At 46.4% G+C, this 7,179-nt stretch overlaps 1 long non-coding RNA gene across 1 annotated transcript; it reads left to right on the top strand.

Annotated features, from left to right (window-relative positions):
• The first annotated feature begins 316 nt into the window (after nt 1-316).
• On the top strand, nt 317-3,278 carry LOC111589722 (uncharacterized). Its single transcript, XR_002748810.2, has 3 exons — nt 317-602; nt 732-816; nt 3,067-3,278. It is a non-coding gene; the product is annotated as an uncharacterized lncRNA (long non-coding RNA).
• The last annotated feature ends 3,901 nt before the right edge of the window (nt 3,279-7,179 follow it).

Raw genomic sequence — 7,179 nt, 5'->3', positions numbered from 1 at the left:
ATCTAGATTCTCCTCAGCTCTACTCAAAAGAAAATCAACTGTGGACTGTTTTGGGGAAGATAAGCTGGGAGGCTTTGTCTGTTGGTCCTGCGATGGGATGAGCTAGACAGCAGCAAATTTAGTGGCCTCACGCTGTAAGAAATATCAACCTTGGACTATAGTGTATACCCTCCGTGGAGGCCTTATCTGCTCCCTCCCCTATCTGTTTTGCTGAGCAAAGAGAGTGGATATTTTGGCTGCTAGAAGTGACCAAGTTCATCAGTGTCCCAGCTATATGGTGTGCTGGTGCAGATCTGGGTGCATGAGAGCCACGTTGATTAACTCAAGCAGTGCTGGCACACTGAAAACACTCCTTCACTGCATGTTTGCCAAGTTCAGGGAACACCTACCTCATTTCAGCTGTTTATAAGGGCAGGATCCAGTGGAGCTTTCCTCCCTGCCGTGAGCTCTGCTCACAGACACCTGCAAAGAGTGTGGAGTCCCATGTTAGAACTGGTGTAACCCTCTCCTATGCCACACAGTTGAGCTGCTCCAGAGCTTAGTGTCATTTTTCCTATGCCGTGGTGACCATACCCACCCAGTTGCCACTTCACCATGGCCAGGTAATTTCAAAGGATTCCTCAAATGTGTTGTACATGTTCCGTGCTCTTCATTGATTAGTGAAGCTCACCGTGTCTGCTGCTTCAACTCTACTGTGGTGCACTGCCCGGAATGGGGTTGCGCCGCCGTAGACTGGAGCCGTGGACAGCTCCACCGTCGCCCGACCAACTTGAATCGTCCCCGGCCAATCTCACGTGCACACTGTGACCAAGGAAGGTTAGTGATACTCTCCGCGCGCTTAATTCAAACACTACAGTGTGAATACTTTAGAATTAAGGATCACCGGACCTAGTGTTCCGCCGTGGCCATCGGTAACGTTGTTCTCGGCTTGCCATGGATCGCTTAAGCCCATACTTTAGACCACCATGGTTCAGGGATCACATGGGTACCATCATCGTCATCTATGTTGCGCCAAGGTGGCAGGTCCGGCGCTGCATCGCCGGAGTTGGGCACGACGGTGTCGTGGACGGGACCTTGCAAAAGAAACGAAGTCGAGGGGTTTAAGTGATTTTGTTAGCGAGACAGACCAACAGTAGATCGGGCCCATACTGGATTTATCTGTGCGTGAGGGGCGCAAAAACACCGGTGTAGAAACGCGGGCTGCCAGCCATGGGCCGGCTTTGTCCTCTTGTGTGGGCCGAGTGGCGAGATTGGGCCCGATATTGTTCACAGTTTGGTCTTTTCCATTTCTAGAGAACTTGAGAATAGCGCCAAAAATAGTAGAAAATTCCAAAAATCATGGGACAAATTTTGTTGGATGTCTAAAATCAAGAGCTCTCTGGTAAAGTTGGTTTTAGGATTTTAGAGACATTAGAAAATATTAAGTGAATTAAAGGTGCTTTTGGAAGGACTGTTTGGATTTTAGAAATAAAAGTACAATGCCAAAAATTATGGAAATTTTTGAGTAACCTTGTTTTGGTAAGTGGAGGGTGTGGCAAAGGTTTGAGGCTGTTTTGAATCCATTTGCTCTGAAAACTTTGTAAGCCCCAAAACAAAATGGTTAATCCCTAATCAAGTGTGGGTTAATGATTTGGAAAGGAGATAAGTTTACCTAGTGAGAGTTATTCTTTTGATGAAGGAACCAAAGAAAGATTAATCCCTAAGTAAGTTTGATTTGGCCACTGTTAGCAACTATTGGTGGTGTAGAACCATGTGTATAGTTGTCATATGTTTTTATTTGTGGTGTTTATGTTCCCCACCTCTCCTTCTGAGAGTTTGCATTTCATAGCATTACATAAGCATTCATATATTAGTAATTGACTTGTAAAACACCTAGAAGAAGTGGTGTTTGAAGGAGTCTACTCCAGTGGCTGCTGATCAAGTGGAGGAGCCATCTAACTAGGTATTGGGTAGAAAGGTGTTGAGCCTCTTCTCTGCAAGAAAGGCAAGCCCCGGTGCGTTTGCCCCTTCCTTGTATTTTTAAAAAGACTTTTAAACACTTTAAGTCTAGTGAAATGTGAATTAAGTTTATAGGAGTTGCTTGGAAACTATTGGATGCATTGCCTACCTTGATATCCAAACCTTTATAGATACTTCTGATGAAGTATCAAAATATGATTTACAAAAATGCTTAGCTCTGATTAGATCTTGTGGATAGAGGTTGTCTTTTGCATTAATGCCTAGCTCAGAGGTTATCCTGAGGAAGGATGGCTTCTACCTGCAAGAATATTTTCACTGGGAGCATGGTGGGATCTTACTGCAAAGTTCCCTATAATGCTCTTTTCATCCTAAGGAACACAAAACAATCCTAAGGGTGGAAGTACTTAACTCGAGACTTGGGCTAGGAACAGGTGATGCTCGACCCAGGTTAATTAAGGATTGGATGCGTATGTAGGCCTGTATGATCAAGGACTACCTTAACTGGCCACATGCCCTGGATATGGGATAGGGTAAGCTTGAACCTGGCTATTCCATACGTGAAAAGACAACCGCGCACTGGGCATTGGAGATGGTGGGAGTAGCGTGTACCCTCCTGGCAAGAGGCTGGATGGAGGAGTATTGTGCTCCCGGGTAGCGCGGACCGGTTCACGTTGTGGAGGATCTGTGGGAATGGTTGACATATGCAAGGGTTAAGTGCTACATATGTCGTGTGGTTAGAGATCCTCAGCTGAGTAAATCGATTCAGATCGCCGTTATATCCCCGGACAGTGGAGACTTGATCTCTGACCTGCAACCTAGGTCAGGATGTAAACATTATGAATAAAAATGATGTTGCATTGATGAGATGGTGGAATTAGACTAGATGCAACCAGAATCTATTAATATTTAATCTGGCGTTAAAATATTGAAAGTAAGGACTCACTTTAATAAGCTATTTCCGCAAAAGTATCTAAGTTGATTCTTGCTAAAGCCTTTTCCTTGATTCCTATTTAACCAGCATATCCTTGAGAGTCATTTTTCCTTAGTCGGGTAAGACTTGCGAAAGTACACTCCGTACTCAGGGTTTTCGAACCCATGTTGTTGTAGGTGATGAGGAGTACTCTAGGGGTTCCTATGGCTGGAGGGCATTTCCAGTTCTGGAAGAGGATTAATTAAGCTTGTGTATAAGCTTTGGAGGGTTCCTACCTTTCTGCTATTGTAATAAGATATGCACTTTGAGTATATCAGGACTTGTAATAAATGTAACTCTTCCTATGTGATAACCTTCAGTTTTAGAAATAAAAAGAATATTTCGTAAAGTCTTCCGCTCTTATCTCTAAAGTGTGTGTATCGAATGTGATTACTGTAATATGCGTGTATGGTGGGAGATCCTTGGGATGAGGAGTTCAAGTTGTTGAACTCGTGATAGCCTTGTTAAGTTACCTGGTACACGTGCATAGCCATCTGAGGCCATCAAGGCAGGGATTGGTGCACGTGGGCCCGATAACTTGGGAGGGCTGCCACAGAGGAAAACTCGACACCTCTGCTCCGAGCAATCTCCGGCGTTTGAGGATGTTGGGCACGGGAAAACGAACAACTTCAACATGATCACGCCCAAGCTGCGAGTAATCCGGGCGTAGGCCCATCGCACTGCTGGGTCGGCCCGTTTTCGTCGTTCCCTTTGTCCAGTCCACGACGAGACATCATTGAGGGGCGACTGACATGTGGCCCCGGGCGAAGTTTTCGCCTACGAGTGGACCCGGAGGATATCTTTCCCCCACAAGCCCCTAATCTTTGAGTTAATTTTGAAATAATCAATTCAAAGGTTCCTGGTTCTTGCTTATGGGCTTCATCATATGACTTGACATGCTTATAACTCTGTTGGGTGCACCTTCGGTGCACCCATTGGGTGTAGCCCCCAAGCTTTGAGTTGATTTTGAAATAATCAATTCAAAGGTCTTCATCTTATGCTTTAGAAATCAGCTCTCAGTTTCAACGTTTTGTGAATCCGTTGGGTGCATCGAAGGTGCACCCAATGGGTGTAGCCTTCGAGCTTTGAGTTGATTTTGAAATAATCAATTCAAAGGTCTTCATCTTATGCTTTAGAAAATTAGCAATCGGCTTCAAAGTTTTGTGAATCCGTTGGGTGTACCCCCAAGCTTTGAGTTGATTTTGAAATAATCAATTCAAAGGTCTTCATCTTATGCTTTCGAAATCAGCACTCGGCTTCAAAGTTTTGTGAATCCGTTGGGTGCATCGAAGGTGCACCCAATGGGTGTAGCCTTCGAGCTTTGAGTTGATTTTGAAATAATCAATTCAAAGGTCTTCATCTTATGCTTTAGAAAATCAGCAATCGTCTTCAAAGTTTTGTGAATCCGTTGGGTGTACCCCCAAGCTTTGAGTTGATTTTGAAATAATCAATTCAAAGGTCTTCATCTTATGCTTTAGAAATCAGCACTCGGCTTCAAAGTTTTGTGAATCCGTTGGGTGCACCGAAAGTGCACCCAATGGGTGTAGCCCCCGAGCTTTGAGTAGATTTTGAGATAATCAATTCAAACGTCTTTATCTTATGCTAATCTCAAAATGATCTTCCAGAATAGCCCGGTGATGACATCTGTCCATATCTTGTTTTGTCTGGAATCAATTGATCAATGACAAGTTGGAGTCCGGCCAGTCAAAACAGGGAGCCCTTGGCTGGACGTCGCTCGACCGCGTACTTTAATGTCTCTACCGATTGGACTTGTGCTTTGGTAACCGCATTTGGACTTCCTCCCATTTCAGCCGATATTCCCCTTTGTCACAGTATATTCATTGTGTATATGTTGCAGATATCACTGCTTCAGAAAATCTCAAAGAATCCGGGCGGTACACCCAATGGGTGTCTGCCTAGTAAAAGACGTCTATCACGTTGTCCTGAAACAGTAACTTGATATGACAGAGCGGTGTAATACTTTGCCTTAGCGGTTGACTTGATTCCATCCGGTGCCATGTTACATGAAGCGGTGTCAGACGCCTGACTCATATCCAGGCGGTTTGAATTGCTATTGAATTCTTGTGACTGTTCGGTGAGCGGGTAGGAAGTGGACGGTTGCCTCCCGGCCTCTTTAAATAGCCCACTTGCCTCAGCTGCTTTATCCACTCGTTCTTGTTCACTCGCCTTCTCCTTCTTCACTTCCCCTCCTTCCACGCGGACCATGGCCAGAGGCAAGAAGGGCAAGAAAGGGCGCCGCCCTGCTGACGGGAAGTGCTAACGTCCCTCAAGTCCTCCCTCAGAGGACTTCGGGGACTCGGAGTACTTGGAGGAGGTCTCCTCCGAGTATGATCGTTTGCCTTCTCTAGCGTCCCCTGTGGTGTCGACCATGATTCAGACGACTCCATGGGGTTGTCCGTCACGGCGCAGGCGTACTGGCGATCCATCGAGCGTGCGAGGCTCGGTGGGTCAGACAGCTCAGAGGAGGCCTCGGAGGAGGAGGTGGAGGACTCCTCTGACTCCGTGGAGGGGAGCAGCAGCGAGGGCAACGATGACGGGGGCGACGACAGCAATGGTGGCGGCGATGGTAGCGATGATGACGACAGCGAGGGCAGCTGCGATGATGGTGGCGACAGCAGCGGCGAGGGCGACAGCGGCAGCAGCGGTGGCGACGGCGATGGCAAGGGCGACGACAAAGGCGGTGGTGGCAGCGACGATAAGGATGACAGCGACGGCAAGGCCGGTGGCTTAATGCTACCAGCTTAAATATTAGTATAGCAAAGTAGTAGTAGTTAGTAGTAGAATAATATAGTTTAACTAGTAGTGTAATGTAGTCTAAGTAGTAATGTAATGTAATGCAAGATCGAGGGGCAGGAGACTGACTCATAATGAGTCGATCTCAATTTTGTAATGACTCCCCCACTGGTGAATGGAAACCTGCATTCATGCCAATATGCTGTTGTATACTCCGTTCTTATGTCTGACGGTTCAATAGCATTTAGAGGTAATGCCCGAGTGATCCTGTTTTGCTGAAACCAAGACTCTCTCGAGCTATCGACATGCCCCTTTGCGCCCGACTTAGTATGCCAATCCATACTTCTACTAACATCCACTTGAGCTCTGAACCCTAGTTCTTGTTTTTTCCTCCGCCGCTCTCTAGCTTTCTGAGTTCCCGAATCCTTTCGCGCCATTTAAAAAATCGTGATGGCGCCCAGGAAAAGAAAACAGAGTGCTACCATCCTAGACATCCTTCCGATCGATCCCAACAGCCAACGCCCTTTCGCTGGTAACCATGTTTCTGTCATTTATGAGGCTGACCTTCTACATCTTGTTAAGATTGGTGTTCTACCGCCGAAGGAACTATGTTCCTAGCGGATCTGGCATGGAGTTACTGTCCCGATAGAGAATACTCACGAGGCAGTTATCTTCGTGCCTTTTCTCATCCGGGGGCTGGCCCTGCCGGTTTCTCCCTTCTTTCGCGGTCTTCTCGATTTTTACTCTCTTAACCTCACTCATCTGAATCCCAATTATGTGCTTCAAATTGCTGTGTCTGTTCATCTTTGTGAAGCTTTCCTTTGAATTCTTCCACACTTTGGGCTTTGGAAATACCTTTACCATTATCGGCCCGGGATGGCTGGAGGGCTGCATCAGCTTGTTGGAGGTGCCAGCTTAGAACTTCGCCGAGGCAGGAAAGATGAGTATCTCGTCATTCCTTTGAAAGACAGCATTAAGGGATGGCGCTTCGAGTGGTTTACTATGGAAAATCATAACAATTCACTTCCCACTCGATCAGGGAGACAGCCTGACGTTCGAATGCCTAGCTGGATAGAGATCCCCACAGATTTAGAGCTTGCCGAGTCCAGGGTGCTACATGCAGAGATATGTGCGTTGAGGGACAGGGGCTTGACCGCTGAAGCTGTTGTTGTCGACTTTGTTTTCAAGAATATTCAGCCTTTGAAAGATAGAGTCTACCTTGCTTACCTGTACACTGGTGTTAATGACCCCACTTGAATTACCAACAAGCGAATATCTGAGGATGACGTGTTGAGTCAAGTTGATTCGATGCTGAGAGGCAAGGTTTCGAATGCTAGTGCTCCCCTTTCGTATTCTTCATGGAATCTTGCACCCGCGGTAAGCGTTGTTGCCTATGAGTTCCTGCGTTTGTAATGTGTAATGTCCTTACTATGCTGTTTTGTTACCGCAGAGGCCCTTTTCAGAGTTCATATCCAACCCACCTGTTTAAGATGGCA

Source organism: Zea mays, chromosome 7 (genome assembly GCF_902167145.1).
Source record: "Zea mays cultivar B73 chromosome 7, Zm-B73-REFERENCE-NAM-5.0, whole genome shotgun sequence".
In the NCBI taxonomy this organism is placed as follows: Eukaryota; Viridiplantae; Streptophyta; class Magnoliopsida; order Poales; family Poaceae; genus Zea; species Zea mays.
Note: the sequence above shows the minus strand (reverse complement) of the source record. Positions and strands in the feature narration are given on the sequence as shown.